The sequence below is a fragment of the Hippocampus zosterae genome, chromosome 14 (assembly GCF_025434085.1).
Source record: "Hippocampus zosterae strain Florida chromosome 14, ASM2543408v3, whole genome shotgun sequence".
NCBI lineage: Eukaryota > Metazoa > Chordata > Actinopteri > Syngnathiformes > Syngnathidae > Hippocampus > Hippocampus zosterae.
The window spans coordinates 1,791,965-1,814,015 of record NC_067464.1 but is presented as its reverse complement, the minus strand read 5'-3'; the positions used below and the strand labels follow the sequence as shown (position 1 = coordinate 1,814,015).

The following is a 22,051-nucleotide window of genomic DNA, read 5'->3' as shown; positions in this document are numbered from 1 at the left end:
TTTACTACGCCTCCCCACTTCGAGGTTTCAACTCAGATCTGCACGCATCCATGAATGCACAAGCTTGCAACGGAAACATGTTTACGGCACGCCGCGTACAACAGTGCCACGAACTACGTGTCAATTTAATAGCATTTAAAGGAAGGAAATAAGCAGAGAGCGTTGTCTAATTTTATTATTATTATTATTATTATTATTATTATTATTATTATATTTTTTACAATTTCCTCAGTATTGTATGGGACAGTCATTTTAATTTGTCCAAATTGGGTTGCCGTACAATACTCGAAGCATTTTCCCTCCTTTTTTCTTAGACTTCCTGTTTGTACTCGAGCTAGTTTGTGGTCTTTTGCGCATGCGTACATCGGCGACCGCGTTAGAAAAATTTACGGTTTGAGATGAACCACTGAAGAACTTTGTAACCAACTATGATCGGCCTTTTAAACCATATGCAATTTAACTAATTAAAATAATAATTAAATAATTCATTTTCAGTTAATGTGCAGACCTATAATACTTAAGTTTCCCGAAGTAATGTAAAACTCATAAAGCAGTGAGGAACAATCTCTTGTTAAGTGGAAAAAGCGCTCAAATATCAAATGAATCACGCTTTCAAGGTTCAGATTTACGAAAATAACACTTGCAATAAATTTTTAAAAACGTGAATTATACGTAAAAATGTAAAAAGTTACATTCCTACTTAATTGTAAAGAGGAATGTAAAATGAAACTCGAGGTAGTTTGTCCACATGCAGTTGCCGTTCAACCTTCCCTCCCCTTTTTCTTCTACTTCCTGTTTAGTTTATACTGCAAGCAAACTTATTTGCCTTCTTCCAGAAGTCACAAGTGAGGCGAGGAGCTCTTGCAAGAAACTTGAAAGTGAGTAAAGTGTTAAATAAAACCATGTACTGGCCGCAAATAATGGATTTATGGTGGGCTTTAGTTGTTGTTTACACTTGTGCGGGCAGCCACTGTGCTTATCCTCCCCATCAGCCACTGCTCTCTCTCTAATTAATTCACTCTTCATTGTCGGACTCTAACATCACTCCTGGGACTTTCCAGCCAGGCCAGTAGATGGTTTACGCCTTTACTGTACTTCACAATTCCCCCCACCTTCTCATCAAGCTTCAAATTGCCCCCTCACTCCATTATAAAGCTTGAAGTGGAGTTTATCTGTTCCAGAGTCAAACTGTAGGAAAGTGACAGCAAGTCCAGAGAGAGTATGTGATAAAAATAGACGTGGAATACATGTTTTCAACAAGCAAAAATATTATCAGAAAAGCCCCCCCCCCGCCCACCCCACCCACTGTAAGAAACACCTAATATTACCAAAATAATGTTGTATTTTTCTCTCCCTGCAGGCATTTTGCGGCCCTGCCGACAAGTGATGTGGGTGTCATTCCATCAGGTAGGAGAACTTGATACGTGCGCGAGTGAGGTCACTTGATTCAACCACAGTCACACAAGGCCACTTTCAATAAAAGCGCAACCTACACAATTCTGTGGTGGTCTGTTGTGACCCCCCCTCCCCCCCCTCCCCAAGCATCCATACCTCCACCACCACCTCTATGACGGTGCAGCCAGCGGCCATGTATGGAGTCAATGTCAAGATTTAGTTACAGCACAGAAAAATGTGTGTGTGTGTGGGGGGGGGGGGGGGGTGTCATGGTGGGGGAAGGGAGTCAGGTTGGTTTTATGGGGGATGTTTATGACTACACAGGATTGCCCTGAGGAGGTGAGCAATGATGGGTGGAGTGGTGGGCAGGGCAAAACATTCCCTTTTCTTTGCCGACATGGGAGCCACATGGAGGTGGGGTTGGGGTTGGGGGCGGGGGGGTTGTCAGGAACAGGACCACTGCCAAACGAGGCCGGTCTTTTATGTTATGTAATAATTACGACTGGTCATCATCAAGTTATGATGACTTTTGAAGGAGAAGCGAAGCTAGCTGGATAGCTGAGCGCAAGCGCCCGCACGTGTGAACTTTAACATACGAAAAGGGTTTTACGAGCGGGCCTGGAGTGCTTTCCCAGACGACAGTCTTGCCAGAAATCACGTCTGTGCTTCAAAGGACCGCTACTCCGCTGATTGGCGTCCGGCACCTTTCAAACGCCAGCTCGGCTAACTTTCTCCACTATTTGCACCGAGATCGGAGACGCGGCGCTCGTCTTTCTAGGTGGCAATTGAGCCATGTCTGCTTGCCACTGCAATTTTCACGAGAATAAAATGAGAGGGGATATGATGCGGTGTTATGCTGCTGGAGTAAAATTGTGAGGAATTCATATGAATTCTTAATATTAGCAGAAAAAAAGTGAAAATCTATTGCAAATGCAAAGTTTTAGGAAAAATTAGACTTCACGTAAAAGTCTCTCCTGCCCTCAAGTAAAAATTCATAAAATCACAAGAGTGGGGTCATTTTTCTCCAAAGGAAAAAAAAAAATCAAGTTGACAACCTTAGATTACAAGCAAGTAAACGTTGAGAAAAATGTCAACTTGATTTTTTTTCTCATAATTTTTTCTGAATAAAAAAAAGTTGTCATATTACACAAATAATGTGTTAAGTTTACAAGAAATAAAATAGGTAAAAATGTGTAGAAAATAAATAAGAATAGTCGTCCGAGAAATACGATTAAAAAATCTGATTGTGCGAATAAACTCTTAATATCACAAGTAATAAAAGCTGTATCAAGACGTTTGTTTATTTTTAAAATCCTGATCGAGAATGAATTTGTAAAAATGTGAAAATTTCAAGTTTTTTGGTGAAAAAAAATAACAGTATTATCAGAGGATTCGTACAACCAGCAAAAAATATAATAAAATCACCTCAAATAAAACACGTTCTATTACAATAATGGATTAAAAAAAACAATCTGAATATGACAGTCATAAAAAGAAGTTTTATTCATATGAGAATTAAGTCAATAAATATTATTTGTATTTTTTTTAATGACAAATAAAAGTCAGAATCAGACAAGGACACGTCCTAATTTTACAGAGAGAGGGAAAAAAAAAATGTTGCCTTCTCGATTGTGTGCGACTCCCTCACGGGCTTTCTGAGGAGGCACCTGTTTCCTGACTGAAAGGAAAAAGCCCCCCCCCCCAACCCCAAAAAAATCAATCAGCTCTCTTAAGGGATTGCGTCAGATGTCGTCCTCTTTGCGAAGATGGACCAGTTCCAAAACGCCAGTGACGCACAATACCAAGCAGCGTGTTTAGACTTGAGAAACTTTCAGCGAAATCCCACCGCTCCGTGGCAAATCCATTTGTGGGATGCCCGAAGGCAAAACTTGTGATGATTGACGACTGCATGTTCCCCTCCTCATGCCCCCCTCCCCCCACCCCCACCTCCAAAAAAACAAAAAAAAAATCTGCAACTTACAGTATGAAGGTCTTTTAGGGTCACCATGAAAGTTTTGTTTTTCATATTAACTGAAAATGTTTCATTCAAATTTTGGATTTGAAAATCATCGGGCTCTCGATGCATTTTTCAAGTAGACTATACCACGACTTTAAAAAAAAATATCTGGATACAGATGATTTTATTTTGTGCAACCAGCTGCCCAAATAAAATAATAAAAATATAAAATAAAATAAAATAAATAAAATAAAAAGAAATTCAACCTCCCTCAAAATATCAGTTCATGTCATTAAAAAAAACAAAAAAAAACATTTTGGAGCTGTCCCAAAAGGAGGATTAATTCTTAATTATCCTTAATATAAATAAATTAATTAATTTCTGTCAGGCTGATGAATAAAAAAATAACAATCATAATAATAATAGTAATTAAATGATGTGAAGGAAAATTGTAAATAGTACTGTGATTTATCCATTTTGTGTTCATATTGCATTTAATTGAAAGATGTTTGTTGTTTTTTTTCCTCTTTCTTCTTTCTACCTACATTCTTGCTGCTGGAAGCTGTAAATTTCCCCAGTGTGGGACGAATAAAGGATATCTTATCTTAATTGTTTTGTTTTGTTTTTTCAAAATGAAACATTTGCAAATATCTGCTTTCACTTTGGGAAAATAATTTTGAAAAAAGTTTGTCCATGTTTGGACATATTTTTGATGTTTTGGATCAAATTTAAACGTCATTTTATTTTAGGAATTTCATAAAGGATGTTTTTTTTTTTTTTAATTGCAACCATGTCATATTTCAACACTTTTCAATGATTTCAAAATATGTTTTTAAACAATGAACATTTCTCACAGTAATTTCTTTTCATTTTTATGTAATGGTTATTTCCTGCAATGTATGAGGAAAGGGGGGACTTGCTTAATAGTTCAAACTTGGGCTATGCTCACATTTCAAACAAATCTCTCAATGTGTCTTTTCATCGCCTTTAAGATTTTCTGGAGCACAGCATCAATTTGACCCGCCAATCGGACTCTCTCACCACTCACCATCCCGATTTGTGTTTTTTTCCTACGGCTGGATGCTTCATCAACTCATTGCCCTTCGACTCGCGGTCCGGCAAAATCCAGCGCTTGCCGTTTCCAGCGTTTTCCGGCCAAATCGTATTGTACTGAGCAGCCAGGACACGGGGCCTTGTGTTGTCTGCATTCAGGCCGCGGCGGCTCACTCACTGGCCGCCTTCAAACGCGCCCTCCTTCGATTAGCCAGGCGGGCTCGGCTTGAGCTCGCTGATAAATGACGGGAGTGGGATGGGGGGGGCGTTTTTATCTTTGCATGCAGTAGATGAAAGAAACACACACATTGGGGGTTGTTGGTGGTGGTGGTGGAGAGGGGAGGGGGGTGTGGGGGAGGGGTTGAGGCGGAACCACCTGGCTGCCTTTGCGCCTAACAGTCAACAGAGGGCAGCTTTCTGCCTGTCAGGGTTCAGTGTTCAAATACTCTTGTGGTTGTCCAAAGCAGTGTTTCCCTCCCTTCGTTGAAAGAAGGCACTCATTTTAACGCAAGATATAAATCTCCGGGCGGCCCGGTAGTCCAGTGGTTAGCACGTGGGCTTCACAGTGCAGAGGTACCGGGTTCGATTCCAGCTCCGGCCTCCCTGTGTGGAGTTTGCATGTTCTCCCCGGGCCTGCGTGGGTTTTCTCCGGGTGCTCCGGTTTCCTCCCACATTCCAAAAATATGCGTGGCAGGCTGATTGAACGCTCTAAATTGTCCCTAGGTGTGAGTGTGAGTGCGAATGGTTGTCCGTCTCTGTGTGCCCTGCGATTGGCTGGCAACCGATTCAGGGTGTCCCCCGCCTACTGCCCGGAGACGGCTGGGATAGGCTCCAGCACCCCCCGCGACCCTAGTGAGGATCAAGCGGCTTGGAAGATGAATGAATAAATCTCCTGACAGAAAATGCCCCCCCCCCAAAAAAAAGACTACAAAAACATCATGACTCACACGATGCGAAATCTAAATCTGCGTGTCATTGTACGTTGCGGCCATTAGATAGATGAACAAAAACAAATAAAGATGAATAAAGAAGAACTTTCTTCCAAATTGCAGTCAAATTCGATGTTGTCAGCCCGATGTGCTGCTCCTGTGACTGCGCTATCTTGCAATCTTTGCGAGGGAACGCAAAGTCGTTGGGCTTCGTTTCAACTGATCACGGGTTCTTTCTGGAGCGTCACCCCCCCCACCCCCACCCCCGCCATAAACGAGGAATTACTATCGATCCGAGATTAGACGTGCAGGTCAAAGTGACGTTTCTTTGACTCGTTGCGTAACGACGCCACACTCAATTAGCGGCGGTGCGTGATACACACACACACGCACACACACTGACACACACTGACACACTTATCACCCACAAGCACAAACACTGGCGGTGCGGTCATCTCCGACGCGCGCCGCATCAAAATCCCTCTTTCGGCAAACCACAGGCTCATTAAGGAAGCGTCTTAAAAGACGAAATACGGCGGCCCCGTGGAAGATCAGATACGCTGAACGGCCTTGTTGACGAATGCGATGCGGCGATATGGACGGGGAACGTTGTCTTTACGCAAATGAGATGCTGGCCATGGATTAATTCGCCGTTACTTCATCTCCCATTCAAAGTCGTGTTTATGTAACTTCCGCTTTTTTTTCCCCAGCATGTGAGGCGCAGCAGCAGAGCGTGTCTTGCGTAATATGAATCCCGCCCCCTCCATCAAACACTTCTTCAAAATAGGCTTCTAGCTGTTGAATGCCACCTCCTGGTTGAAATCTGCTGCCAAAGTAAACATCAAACAAAGAGAATTACAGGTTGTGTATTTAAAAAAACTTTTTAAAGTTTTTAAACTCATTCATTCATTTTCCGAGCCGCTTGATCCTCACTAGGGTCGCGGGGGGTGCTGGAGCCCATCCCAGCCGTCTCCGGGCAGTAGGCGGGGGACACCCTGAATCGGTTGCCAGACAATCGCAGGGCACACAGAGACGAACAACCATTCGCACTCACACTCACACCTACGGACAATTTAGAGCGTCCAATCAGCCTGCCACGCATGTTTTTTGGAATGTGGGAGGAAACCGGAGCACCCGGAGAAAACCCACGCGGGCCCGGGGAGGACATGCAAACTCCACACGGGGAGGCCGGAGCTGGAATCGAACCCGGTACCTCTGCACTGTGAAGCCGACGTGCTAACCACTGGACTACCGGGCCGCCCACCATTTAACTACAACCATTTAAATTTAAATGTATCTATTTAATCTATAATCTATTTAAATTTAAATACAACTATTTAAACTATTTAAACTATTTAATATTTAACAAATGCCGGCATCAGTCGTCACCTTGTTATATGCCTTCAATCATCAAATATTTAAAAACAAACCGGAATCGAAAAACGATGAAGTTATTATTCTTTACTCTATTCTTTGTTTTTTGACATACTGTACAACTCTCATTTATTTTTATGCTTTAGAAAACATTTATGTCTGAATCTTGAGGGGGCTTGGAACGGATTAGGGCATTCGCATGGAAAACGCGTCTTTACTTACAACATTTTCGAGTCAAGACATTTCTTCCAGAACCAATTCACTTCGTATGTAGAGGAACCGCTGTATTATTTTTATCCGACTACCCGATTATTAAATTTGAATTTTCTGGAAAATGATATGAAACATGATATGCAGTCCCTTATCGTTGACGGGAGTTTTTTTTTTCCGCCAAGTGGAGGCCAATCTTCCCCATGATCCCTCGAGGTGGACAGAGAGATTGTTCTTCGGGAAACACGGGTCAGGAAGCTCAAGCAGGCCTTCTCAGTCTAAAAAAAAATAAAATTTTGTAAAATCCCCTCTCAAGAGATGTGCAGTAACCTTTGGCACGCTTGTTTGGATCCGTTGTTGCTTGCCGCAATTCGGGACGAAAACATAATTGTTCGATGGTCCGCAGGTGGGGGGGGGGGGGGATAAGTCACATATGTTCATGTCGTTAGGAAGTATCAGGTCTTAATGTTCGGCTTTTGAGCGAGTCTCAAGTTACGCAATCACAATCACATCGTTTCTTTCCCAGTTCTGAAAGCAGCCTACGTACGGTGGAACGTATATCCGGCGTTAAATTTGAACGAGCTAAATCGGGACGTTAGCGTAGCTTACCTGTTTTTGTGGCTTTTATGGTGACGACTAAATTTTGATATTGCGTTTGACTCATATTTTGCAGACTTTAAATCTGACTTGAGTCAAGTCAGGTGACTCAAATTCCCCCAACTCCGACATGGCATCTTGATGCCCACCCAGTAATGAGAGAAGTGAGGGGGTGGGGGGAGGGGGGGGATCGGCGGGTTTGGCGAGCTGTGTGGGAACGCTGTCTGCAAGACCGCTCGGCGGTTGACCACTAACAATGCTGCGGCCGGCGTTTGGACAATTAATCGCTGCTGGATCGTTTACCCGCATTCTCCCCCCCCCCCGCGCCCCCTCCCTCCACACCCCACCCCACGTCCTCTGAGGCTAACGAGACCCGATGACCACAAGCCTCCACAAGGAGGAGTGGTAAAACACAAAGCTTTACTAGATGGTCGCCGCGACCAAAACAAAACGGCGCAAAGTGGAGACACGACCTCCTGATTGTCGGTGGCTGGCTCGCGTCGTTTTCCAACATGGATGTTTTTCTTGGCTCTTTTAAATGGCGCCGTATGCGGATGGCGTGATCACCGCCTGGCTCAGACCAACGTATTCTGTCAAGTACACGCAGTGTAATGTTGTGCCGTTTCTTCTGTGATTCAAAGAAATGAAAAAAAAAACTTTATTACTATTTATTACATCGGAGCAGCGGTGGTGTGCAAGGAATCTTGATATATGGGAGTCGGTGATGGCGCATTGTAAAAAATTTTAAAAAATGTCTGCCTTCAAAATGGAAATCTCATCCAGACGTTGACGGATGGGGAAACAACTTTTCTCAGCCCGTGTTCTTCATTTGCGGTCATCTGAGGCGTTAAAACGACAGATGCGGCATTCGACCAATGCGCAACCAATTCAACAATGGCCGTGTTTTTGTCAACGGTTGCCATTTCCAAAGCGGCGAGGCTTGCTCTACAAAACAACGCTTTGTTGAGAAACGAGTGTTATGATCCGATATGCCGCTTAACCCATTTAATTCCACCGGTCACATTTGTGAAGGACAACAATGATTTAATTTAGAGGGCTCTAAAAATTTGTATAACTGATTTTAGACTTTTAAACGTCTGGGGAAAATTTGGGATTAAATGGGTTAAGAGTGCTAACGTAGGAATTGAGAAAAAAAAAGAGAGAGGGACTTAAACACACAGAAACTTTACATTGGATGGACCGTATTTATTCTGAACATGCAAGCGTCCAAAACACGCACCCGTGTTCATTTCCAGTCAACACTATTAAAGTCACACATCACCTAGTGGCCAAATACGGGATTTTTGTATGACACCAGAATATGAAAACACTTCTGGATTGACTTCTGTCTCCTGACGTCACTTTTTAATTCAATTATTATAATTTTTTTTACCGCTTGTAGGTTCTACAAAGGCCAATTAAAAAAAAAAATCAATGGCTTTCCCAGAAATGATGGTTTGTAGTTCTTCAACCCAACCCCTGCTCATAAACAACGGCACGCTTAGTAAAGCGTCTGCCAGCCCCAAGCCGCAACGCCAAACTGCTGCCAGCCAGTCCTGGCCTCCTTTTTCACCCTCAACCCAATTGGAAGCAGCAGTTGCTCATGTTTTCTATCTGTTGCTGCCCTTAAATTAAAACAAACAAAAAATAATAATAATATGTTCACATACCCCCTTACAAAACTATGACAAATCTTCTTGGTGTATCTGTATTGTATTGTATTGTCCTTGCAAAATTATCATACGGACCCCCGCCCCTCCCCCCCCACCCCCGCTAGGTTTGACCGCGAGTGAATTACCAATGTGAGAGCGTTATTGAAGTGATATTATGGAAGCATATGAAAAGGATAAACGGATGTTTAAAAAATGGTTTTAAAAAAACTGTAAAATTCATGACACATTGCCGAACTAATCAATAAACTTTGACGTCATGCTGTGATCAAAGGAGAGGCCGCTGGCCCAAAAAAAAAAACAAAACAAAAGAATCACAGTTGACCATTGCCCAGCTGTCTTGGAAATCTCGATTGTGGCTCATTTGCTCGTAGGAGTAATTCAAGCTATGGAATTCTCCCAAAATGGCCGCTCGAAACAAAATGGCCGACTCCGCCTACAAATTTCTTTTAGCCTCTTCTTATAGTTTCAAGTCGATTGGTGAAACCATTTTATTTTATTTTATTTTTTCCATTTTTGCACTGAGCATGTTCGGACTTTTTTTCTTTTAAAAAAAATGTCTGCGCTTTTTTTTACAGGGACAGGCGTCCGTTAGACACACAGTTTTGCAATACATCCAGGCCTGGTGCACCGCTAATAGCTAGAGTTGACTGTACACACAGTGCTTGGCGCTGTACACGCCCACTGGGAATTCACCTGCTTCAAAAACCCACTGCGCTATATGTACACACACACACACACACACGGCTCATGGCCCGGGTAACACCGTTGTGTGAGACGAAGCGCTCCACAGTAGCGTAGGTGCGGAGCTTCCACCGTGGGCAGTGTTCACGCCGCATGACTCACGGCGCGGCGGCTCATTTAAATGTAAACTACGATGACATTTCCGACGGTACAGTACAGTGAACAACAAAGTTTCGGTCCCATTATGACACGTTGCTCAGGGTGCCCTTAAAAAAATGTCCTCTCTCTGATGCCATTGTAAGAAAATAGGGCTGAAGATGTTGAATTTTTTGGTATTTGGATATTCTACTAAAAATCCGATGGAAGAATCAAGTGTTCGGGTAAAAAAAAAAAAAAATCTCGCCGCTTAGATTTTGGTCGATGAGACGAAGGGACGTCGGAACCACAGTAGCTATTTTGACGGCTAACACAACACACTTGAACTAGCCTGGTTTATCAAAAAATGGCGTCCACTGTCATTTTTAGGTTAACTTGAGTGCTGCTAGCGGCTAACGCTAAACACCGGCAACAGGTACAATAAAATGTCAGTAGAATTCATTATGGGGTTTTTTTGGTTTGTTTTTTAGCACCCTTAGCGATTTTAACAGGATGTCAGGACACGGTTGTGTTGTTGACGTCGTTAGCAACAGTTTGCGACTGCAATCAACGCTCTAAACGCAGCACAAAACAGAAAACAAAAGTCGATCGCCAACTGAAGAGGAAGTTGTCAACCAGAACAACAGCTAACTACCTCGGGAAAGGTGACGACCCGAAATGCACAAAACATTTCCAACGGTGAAATTCAACGCTTGCTTGGCCCAGATGGAGCGCAGCCGTGACTGATACCCGCCGAGCTAACATCGGGGTCCGCTCGTCAACATGATGAATGAGGAAAGGCTTCCATCTTGTTTATGCAACCCGACGCCGGGCATCTGCTGGCCTCCGAACTTCCCCGCTCCCTGTTAGACGGCGGGATTAGCTCGGTCGTTTTGGATACGGCAGATAGGAGAGATAGAGCGTGTCGGAAAAATTACCGGCGGCCCTCGGGGGCTGCTATTTTTGGAAACGAGCTCAAATCGGTGATGCTAACATCCGCCAAGGTCGGTCAACCCGAACTCAATTCCGTCCTCATTGATTGCTGATTGTTTGAGTAGATTGGAATATTTGAGCATATGCATTCATCGCTGATCATGCCCGCCGTAGATAAGTGATCGAATACCGATCGAATTCATGACCCCCCCGCCCCCCCCAACCCCGGTCCAGTCCCCATGTTGAATGAACAATCGATCACCCAAACTACCGCTGCTGACAAGTATGTCGAACAACCGATTGTACAGCTTCTCACCGTATACAGAGTACGGGCGGGAAGTTTTGCAAAGCGTCGGGGGGGTGGGGGGGGCGGGGGTGTGTGGTAACAACCCAACTCAAGATGGCAAAAGCTGCCAAAACATTCATCCGTCGGTAGACATAGGTATAAACCTCTGCGCTTGTTTTCGAGGGCGGGACAGCTGAGGAAAGACAGAGTGTTGGCGCGAGGGGGGGTGAGGGGGGGGGGCGGCAGGCGGCGATGGGCCCATGCAGCACCAGTCGGGAGAAAGTGCGGAGTCATGCTGCAGGAATGTTGTGGAGTTGAAGGGGGGGAGGGGGGGCGGTGTGGGGATGGGGGGGGCGGAGAAGGCTGAGGGCGATTGTTGGCGTGACTGCCCCATTTTTCACAGCCATAATCAGAGCCAGCTGTCAGCGAGAGGGCCCGAAATATGAAGTCCTTCAGAGCTGGGTTGGGGGGAGAGTATGGATGGAGGATTGGGAGAGGATGGGGGTGGGGGGGCACTGGGCTTTTCAAAGCCTGGAAGAAGTTCGCAGACCTCTGGTGGCGGATGAGACAAAGGTGGGCTTTTTTGAGATGCAAATTTCATTGGCCCCCGAAATGGAGTAAAAGCGCGCCGTAAGAAAAGTCAAAAACATGAAAATGTTCATCTATGCGTGATTAGCGGAAAGATGTGAGCCAGGTTAGAGGGAAAATGTTCGTGGCGGGTAGGAACTTCCTGTCTTTCTGGGGGATGTCGGGGGGGACGTTTGTTTTCGCGACGTCATTTTAAAATCATTTGAGAACTCGTCTCAAAACGGGCCGTTGTCACGATTATCTGAAAGCCGGAAACGTCTGCGAAGATGAAGCGATGATCGCTCTTCGGAACACTGAAAGGGACCATTTGTGTGTTTTGTTTGGACCGTTTGTTTTCACAGCAGGGCCACTTTTGGGGCCCTGACAACATTGGAAAACGATTCTATTTTTGTTTCCGTCTGAACACTTAAAGGGGCCATATCATGCCATTCGAAGCTTTCCGCTGTCAACTCGAGGCAGATATATGATGAGATCATTTCTTTTGAAAATATGAGTTATGTTCTGGCTCCTGAAGAGCCAGGTATCATTTGTTTTCCGTTTCTATAGTATCAGAGTCGCAATATTACTCACGAGTGGGGAATATTACGCTTGAAAGACGTTGCAATTGTTTACGATGAGCATTAGCGATCGCGATTAGCGCATTAGCTCGCTAGGCGTTAGCGTAGCCGCCCGTTCGTCATGTACCGGACGAGTGGGGCGCATTGTTTTTGCCACGTTTTATTTTGCCTTGGGGGCGGCCCGGTAGTCCAGTGGTTAGCACGTGGGCTTCACAGTGCAGAGGTACCGGGTTCGATTCCAGCTCTGGCCTCCCTGTTTGGAGTTTGCATGTTCTCCCCGGGCCTGCGTGGGTTTTCTCCGGGTGCTCCGGTTTCCTCCCACATTCCAAAAATATGCATGGCAGGCTGATTGAACACTCTGAATTGTCCCGAGGTGTGAGTGTGTTCGTCTCTGTGTGCCCTGCGATTGGCTGGCAACCGATTCAGGGTGTCCCCCGCCTACTGCCCGGAGACGGCTGGGATGGGCTCCAGCACCCCCCGCGACCCTAGTGAGGATCAAGCGGTACGGAAGATGAATGAATGAATAGTTAAATAGTTTAAAAACTTAAAAAATTTTTTTTTAAATAGACAACCTGTAATTCTCTTTGTTTGATGTTTACTTTGACAGCAGATTTCAACCAGGAGGTGGCATTCAACAGCTAGAAGCCTATTTTGAAGAAGTGTTTTATGGGGGAGGCGGGGGGGGGATTCATATTTCGCAAGACACGCTCTGCTGCTGCGTGTCTTTCATCTGGAAGATGAATGAATGAATGAATGAATGAATATTTTGCCTTGTCTAATGGGGAAAACGTGTTTTACTGCCACCTTGTGGCCTCTGTAAGCAAATAGCGACTCGTTCAGACAATTTTGAGTCGTCAATAAACATTCCGTAACTCCTCATTGAGCGAGTTCATGAAAAATTGACGACTCAATAATTCCATCGTGTCGCTTTTTTGCAACAAGCCGCTCACGCGCCGTCCTCAACTTTGAGTCGTCGTCATGGCAAAAGCACTTTTTGACCATCCAAACGTTTTCAGTACCGCAGCCGTCGGAGCGCTTTGCGCACATCTGCGAGCGTGTTAATGTTGCCGCTAGCAGCAGCGTGGAGCTTTCACACTCTTCCGAGCCGCCAAATGTAAGCCGGTGACGTGTTGATGTTTAGTCTGGCCGCGGCGCGGCACGTAGGCACGGGTTACGGGGCCCAGTTGTGGAATCACCGAAGGTAACGTTAGGACGCAGGGGCCTCACCTTCCGTACCGAGCGCCGTCTTCCAAACATTGTTACTTGGCAGGGGAGTTTTTATATATAGCTGAGCAGCCGTGTGGTTTATGGCGTATTTTCGAAGCCACGCCGTGTCACCCCTTTGCTCGGATCATGGAAAAAAGACTCCGGTGGGAGTGGGCCGCAGCTTGTTGATTTTCTTTGGGTGATTCATGGGCGCACTAAGGACTTGACCTCGTCCAGGTCATAGTTCTGGTTTTCATGTCGAAACCCCCCCGTGCCTCACCCCGCCCCGCCCCACTCTCTCGTAACCTCCCCGCGGCCCAAGAGGCTTCCACAAAATTTGTGTCACCGGCTAATGAACTTTGCAGCCTCCACTCGCACGTTTCTTCAAATAAATAACTCGGGGGGGGGGGGGGTGCTGAGTAAGGCTGTCGTCGGGCGGAGAAACGGATCGCGGCGTTCCAACGTACTGCAATTTTCATGCGGCGAGGAAATGCGAACAAGTGTTTCAGCGTGACCCTTGAATGGGGGAGGGGGGGTTATAAAAGTCAATATTTAACTCATTCACTCCCAAAGACGTTATTTAGATGTCTTTTCAGACGCCACGCATTTAATCCCAGCTCCTTATTTTATATTGACTGTACGTGAAAAGGGTCTGAAAATTCCCAGTAGAAGCGACTTATTATCCTGATTGCGGCATCGCTTTTATTTTTTTTTTCTTTTTCCCATGAAAGCATGAATGAGTGTGACTGTTGGCCCCTTTCTGGTCGGCCCGTCCACAAGTGGGCCGTCGCCTCGGCGGGTCCAAGGTACAATGTGTTCAACCCTGCCGACGTTTGTTGTCCGGAAACCAACTTTGTCCGTTATCAGAAATTTGAGAGGCACGCTGACCTCTTGCCAATGTGGCTTTGGAGAAAGCGCTTTCTTGGTATGGCCGAGAGTCTTGGATACTCCCTGGGACACTTTTTCCCCGGCTTTCTTGCTTGTTTGTTAGGCCGGTTGGTTGGCTGGCATGAGTGTCGGAGGCCAGCCCTTGTGCAATGAAGTTTTTTTTTTTTTTTTTTTTTTTTGGTGTCAGCTTACAATCAATATTGCTCAACTCTCAAGAGGCCCGAGTCTGAATGTAAAGAGCCATTTTCATTTCGTCTTTATCGAGTCACTCATCAATCTGATCCGGATGTTTGCATGATGTTGTTTGGAGTGACTGATTCACATAAAAAATTTTTAAAATAAATGAATAAAATTTGGCTTCCTTAAAGCTGCAACCCCCCCCCAAAAAAATCATGTTCGTAGGGGTCTAATGCAACGGCAATTTATTTATTTCAAAATTTTAATTGGCCTGTGATTTCAAAATCAAAGCAGGAGAAAGCAAGTCGAGCACTCATTTCAAGTGTGACGACAGCGACCGAGCCCTGACGTAAAAAAACAAACTTGTAGCTATCATGGAGGCCCCCAGAATTGCCCAGATTAGTTACTTCAACCCGAAATACACACCAAAACATGATCGCAAAAATGATGTCGTTGCAAATTCATCTTGACCCCCACACCCCCCCAAAAAAAACAAACATGCAAAAGACTCTCTGCTAACCTCCGCTAACAATCCAGGCTAAATTTAGCTCCTCCCCGATCCCATTCATTCATTCATTCATCTTCCGAGCCGCTTGATCCTCACTAGGGTCGCGGGGGGTGCTGGAGCCTATCCCAGCCGTCTCCGGGCAGTAGGCGGGGGACACCCTGAATCGGTTGCCAGCCAATCGCAGGGCACACAGAGACGAACAACCATTCGCACTCACACTCACACCTAGGGACAATTTAGAGTGTTCAATAAGCCTGCCACGCATGTTTTTTTTTGGAATGTGGGAGGAAACCGGAGCACCCGGAGAAAACCCACGCAGGCCCGGGGAGAACATGCAAACTCCACACAGGGAGGCCGGAGCTGGAATCGAACCCGGTACCTCTGCACTGTGACTCCCCGATCCCATACAGTTGAAATATACTTCCTTGACACCAATGACTATTTTCTTATTTGCTTGGGCTATGTGTACATTGCCCTGACCCCCCCCCCCCCCCCCAAAAAAAAAGGAACTGCATCAGATTATTTCACAATTTGTATTTGAAGCTAGAAAAATGCCAAACGCCTTTGAAGCGTCATCGTCGCTTTTGGAATGGTAATTGGCAAATGGGGGCGGGGCCTTTCCAAAGTGGACTCTAGCATCACCTTTCAATGAGCTTCGATAGCAGCGGCGGTCGCCATCACGCGCTCCCTTTTGGAATGCTTCGTGTGTACATTTCTTGTGTCGAGCTCACCGCCGAGCAGGATGTGAGCTCATTTCCCGTCTTATCTTGTCGATGTGAAAAGAGGAAGTTCGATTTTTTTACTTTCTTATTGTGGGAGGGGGTCGGAGGGGGGGTGTATTTTGGTATTTTCACTTTTCCGAGTTGTTTTACTTCAAACCCAACATTTTGCAGGTGTTCCGCGTCTCCGTGGAGGTGTTACCACCAAGCAGCACCACCAGTAGGCTTTTTTTTTTGTTTTCCGTGCGTGTACTGTATGCAGACTGCACGGAACATGCGGAGGAGGCGCGCTTTATGCTTAAACCTATTCCGAACCACCGTAGAATAAGTTCCCCCTCCACCTGGGGGGGTCTGGGGGGGGGTGCTAGAAGCAAGCCCACCCATTATTTTGTTTACGTTTTCATGTTTCCACTTCATTTCCATCACGTTTTGAATTGTACTTTTGAGTCTGCTTAAAAAAAAAAAAGGGCAACAAATACCGATTTTAAATAGATCCGGTACAAGGTCTTTTTGAGCTATATAAAAAAAATATATATATTTTTTTGGTTTTATTTTGATATATGTTTGGTGCATTGACTGCATTGACCCCCCCCCCCCAAAAATCGAAGCACATCGATTTTTTTTTTTTGTGTGTTGTCGGGGATTGGCTTCATCCCTCAGGTATAGGCCCGGTGACCCCCTTTCATACCCCTTTGCACGCCACTGTGCAGGGACCGGGGGGGGGGGGTTGTTGAAATTGAAAAAAAAAAAAATGATCATGCGAATCGTGTTCTTCACTTGGACGTCTTCTCGTGGCCTAATTAGGACATGGACACCCGCCCAGCCAATGACGTCAAAACATCTGGAGCCGGGTGTCGGCCGCCGTCAGGGGGGGGGGGGGGGCCTTCGCTTCTTCCCAAAACGCTCTTGCGTCTTTTTGTATAATCCCATTAAATCCCTGACGGATGTGAGAATTAAAAAAGGAAAAAAAAACGCAGGTGGCGCTGGCGGTCAGGGGTGGGGGTGGAGAATTACATTGAACTGTATGACGCAAGATGTTTTTTTTTCTCTCTCTTTCTCTTGTAAAAGGCAAGATGTTTTTGTAGCATTGCAAGTTGTTGTGCAAGAGCCAAGCACCTCATTGGAGCGTGACTCATCCATCCAGCTTGTTTACCGCATGACACTCAGATTGAAACCGCGGGGCTGAAAATCAATTGTTGGAGCGCAAATTTGAGTCAAATCTCCACACCGGGTGGAAAGAACTTCCTGAACTGATTCATCGGATTCCGACAACATCAAAGAACAAAATATGCTAGTTCATGCGGGTGGGTTACTATTTTTTTTTAAACAAGTCCCTTTCATGCTATTAACGCTGGCCTACATCGAATAATGAACTCTAAATTGATGTTACAAATAGGGGAAAAAACAAAACACCACAATGCTTGGCGTGCCGGATTGCAGAACGTAGCAGCTAATGTTTATTAGCATCAAATGCTAAGTAGGACCAATTGACCAGGTCATTCGTAGATACATTTAAAAAAAAAAGCATGCTAAAAATTTCAGGTCATTAACTTAAGACAATACTTCTTTCTTGTTTTTCTTTGTATCACTACCGGCCTGATATTGAGGTATCGGCTACTCGTGGAAGTTGCCGATAATACAGCTGATACTTAAGGCAATGAAAATTAGACATTGAGTAAGTCCTCCTCAGCAGTAGTTGGCGCTGTGGTGCAGGCAATTTTTACACATCAGAAAATTATCATTTGTATCAAAACACATTTTTTGGGTGTTCGTCTTTTGTCATGATGTGGAATTAGATTTTATATATTAAAACTACAATAGTACTCGTATCTCAGTGTACTTGGAGTGAACATTCGTATCTTGGGGGGGGGGGAGTGGTATTGGACATCATTAGCATCATTAGCAACTACCCACCTCATGCGGGTTGCCCTTTCCCGATTTCATCTTTGCTCCTCCGCGGCGAAGAGACGCCCGAACCTGAAGCGACGCACGTATGGAGGAAAACCCGCCGCTTTGGTGAAATGCGATCCTTCCACGGGGGAATAGCCCAAAATAAACCCCCTCTGTTCTCCCATATCGGGGCCCTTGTATAAATAAGATAAGCGCAGCAGGCCCCCACCGCGCCATGGGAATTGGCCAATCCGGTCGTGTAAACATCAGCCAATGACTTTTGGCAGGCCGGCCGGCCGGCCGCTTGGTTCTCTGGAGGCCGGCTTGTGCGCTGGAATTCATAAATAAATCACTCGGGTTTTTTTTTTTTCCTTTTTCTTTCTTTCTTTCTTTCTGGGAGGATTATGTGTCCGTAAAGCTTCTCGTCCTGCCGGGCCATCTTCCCTGAAAAACAAACAGCAGGAATAGCCTCTACGCGCCGCCATACAGGAAATGATCCCCACTTGCGCTATTTTCCTTCGCCTTTGCGTCGGAGCCGCTTGTCCTTTGGGCTTAGTCGGCGTTACACAATTTACCCCGCCCCCCCCCCCCCCGCACCCTCCTTGCCGCGATCGCTGGTGTGTGACTGTGTCCAACGAGCGGCAATAATGGCACACAATGGGGCCTCAGTAACAAGTTGGCACTGTAATTTGATGGCGAGGGCACACGCGCGCACACACACACACACACACACACACACACACACACTCTTTCCCGTTAAAGCTGCTGCTGTTGTTATCCAAGACGGCAACGTTTTACACTCGATTGGTTTTAGCGCGGGCAGCGCAGTGAAGTGTTGGTCGCCATGTCTGCCTCGCAGATTGGAAGTTCGCCGTTCAAACGTGTCCCCCCCCCCCGTATTGGTAATCCGCCGTCGGGGACCGTACGACGCTACGGTACATCTTCAGGATGCCGTGTGCCGAAAGTGATTTTTGGTCTGTTCGAATGTTCTCGTCATTTTGCTCGTCGGTCATTTACCGAAAAGTATATTCATTCATTCATTTTCCGTACCGCTTGATCCTCACGAGGGTCGCGGGGGGTGCTGGAGCCTATCCCAGCTGTCTCCGGGCAGTAGGCGGGGGACACCCTGAATCGGTTGCCAGCCAATCGCAGGGCACACAGAGACGAACAACCATTCGCACTCACACTCAAACCTAGGGACAATTTAGAGTGTTCAATCAGCCTGCCACGCATGTTTTTGGAATGTGGGAGGAAACCGGAGCACCCGGAGAAAACCCACGCAGACCCGTGGAGAACATGCAAACTCCACACAGGGAGGCCGGAGCTGGAATCGAACCTCTGCACTGTGAAGCCGACGTGCTAACCACAATCAGCCTGCCACGCATATTTTTGGAATGTGGGAGGAAACCGGAGCACCCGGAGAAAACCCACGCAGGCCCGGGGAGAACATGCAAACTCCACACAGGGAGGCCGGAGCTGGAATCGAACCCGGTACCTCTGCACTGTGAAGCCGACGTGCTAACCACTGGACTACCGGGCCGCCCATATATAATTGATTGTCAATTCCCGTGTATGATATGCACCCGTATATAATACGCCCCCCCCACCTCTAATCAATCTCTGCACCCGTGTATAATGCGGGACATTGATTTGCTGTCTCCATTATGATCGTCTGGTCGCATTTGTGCCAGTGGATGTTTTGAATGCTCCCATAACAAGCTAATTTATTAGCTTTATTAGCTCCCATAACACCATATTAGGTGTTATGGGAGCTAATAAAGCTAATAAATTTCCTGTTTTAGCCTATTTTGGCGAATTCTAGTTGAAAAAAACGATTACAGTTGAAAACAAACAAAAGTACATTTCCGTGCAGACATTCTCTTAAGATTACAATTTATTGATCAAAAAATACAACTTTATTGTCCCCAAAATCCTATATCCGAATATTTTTTTTCTTCTTTTTTTTTTTTCTAGTGCAGCCCAAACTTCTCCCTCTAATGTTCACGAGCTCGCCGATTATCCCGGGGGACACAGCCAGCGGGCAGCTGCTTTCACTTGCTACGCTAAGCTAACCTAAGTTAAGCAATCGCATTAGAAGACTGAAAAAAAAACGTGAAGCCATGTTCCAAATTTTTATGGGACTTCAAAATTGTTTGTCAAGTGAGGACACACATTGACGTGCCTTTTTTTTTTTTTTTTTTTTTTTTAATGCTGCTTGCGACGTCTGTTGTGCTTTTGTTTGTGCGCTAACAAGCTGCTGTCATGTTTTTGTTTTACGGCACACTTCCCCTCTGTTTCTCCTTTGCGGCAAATAACTCGCAGCCCGCCAAATGTTTAGTACTGAGGAGATGATTCACCGGCGGCCTGACTCACTCAGCACCTCCGAATCGCCAAAGAATTTATTGAAAAATATTATAAGCACACCACGGCTTTTATGTTTGGAGTGGAAGTCAGAAAATGGCTTCTTTTTTTTTTTTTCATGAATGACTTCACAAATGCGTTGCAGGTTGAAAAATCATAAGCCCCGCCGTCCACCCTCTACTCCCCCCACCCCCACCCCTTTCCTCCTCCGCTTCTTTAGGACTCTTTCGGGAAACGTAGTCGATGATTCAGGATTAAAAAAACAAAACACACACACACACACACGCACAAACGTATGACACACGCTTGATCTTGGCCTTCTCTGGTTTTGATTTGTAGCTATTCAGGAGCCCCCCCCCCCCCACCCCCCTTTGCCCATTTAAGCCCACCCTCAATGGCTTCCAGCTGGATGTTATCCTGGGTGAGGGGGAGGAGGAGGAGGAGGAGGAGACCTTGGCTGGCAGCCAGCCTCAACTTGCTCAACCCCCCCTCGCCCCTCCCCCCACCACCACATCGTGCCCCACCCCCGTCGTTATTTGTTTAATTGGTGGAAAAAGCCATAAAGTTGAAATGTTTAATTTGTGGCTGATGTCCAGTGTCTTTTAATGTCTTGCACGAGGTTAGGAGGTGAAGAAAGCAAGCGCTCCCAAAAGACGCTGACGAAGCCAAAACGAGCCGTCCCGAAATACCCTCATGTTTCCTCACCGATTTCCTCAAATATTTCCTCGTTCCGCTCGTAGATGCTGCGCCCTCACTTTTCACCCACTATCTAAATAGCCCGGTTGAAATCGGCTAGTTCTGGGAAGCATTGATTTGTCATGAAAAAAAACAAAAACAAAAAAAAAACGCTAAAAAAATTAAGTACCAACTAACCAACCCCCCTCCCCCCCAAAAAAACATTTTTCTCCACTTCCACTGTAAAAAGCATTTTGGGCCAGGGGTCGCCCACCTTTTTTCAAAGTTAGTGCTACTTCTTGGGTAATGAATAAAAAGCAAAGGACAACCAGTTACCAATCACAGAGTTGGCTTGGTGAGCTACTTTTAGAACAGACTGGCAGGCTCCTCATGCCGTCCTTGGGGGCTCACTGGCACCCCGTGGCTGAAAAAAGCATTGAAGACGAAAAAAATGCAACAATACAAGTATATTAGAAAAAAAAACAACACAAGGCCAAAATATTAGCACATAATTTAGACATCAATCCCATAATATTTTAAAATGATACAAATTATTTTCCTGCAAACTTTAGAAATGTGACATCATGTCCTTTTATGGTAAACGTTTGATCGATTCTGACAGTTCCGCTAATATAATACTATTTTGGGGAAATAAGGTGTAACCCCCTGACCCCCCCCCCAAAAAATAAATTTAAAACAAATTCACACAAACACATTTTAAAGATTTTAAAGCGCTATGAAAATGTTTACATTTCTATATAAACAAATTTCACACAGGCCTAGCTTAACTGTTGAGGTTTGGTTGAATTACAATTTTTTTTTCCTGACTTTCACTGAATAAATATGAAATATGAGACCAAAATAATAAACGAGAGACAAAATATACCCCCCCGGAAAAAAAGAAAAAAAAAAAACATCACACGAAAATGAGAAAATAAACTCGGCTAATTCCTAGCTATAGCATTTGCGTAGAGTGACGGCGTCATGGTTCTGGCTCGCGGCGGGTCTACTAATAACGTCCTTTTGCTTCCTGTTTCTTTTACGACATAAAGTGATTGAAAGAACACCAGTGGCCGTTTCCAGCCGCCACAATATCGATGCCACCTGTTGTGGATTACAGTTCATTCTAACTTAGCGGTAAGCTAACGGCAATTCGCTAACCATGTTATCTGATGCTGGCAAATGCGACATTTTTTTTGTATGTGTATTGTTGACGGGCTTTTAATGACACCGAGGGCTGAATATGGCCTTCCTGGCAT

General features: G+C 45.4%; 1 long non-coding RNA gene across 1 annotated transcript; it reads left to right on the top strand.

The window, feature by feature from the left end:
• The first annotated feature begins 777 nt into the window (after positions 1-777).
• LOC127614353 (uncharacterized) lies at positions 778-21,466 on the top strand. The gene is made up of 3 exons (XR_007966477.1): positions 778-878; positions 1,361-1,407; positions 19,731-21,466. It is a non-coding gene; the product is annotated as an uncharacterized LOC127614353 (long non-coding RNA).
• The last annotated feature ends 585 nt before the right edge of the window (positions 21,467-22,051 follow it).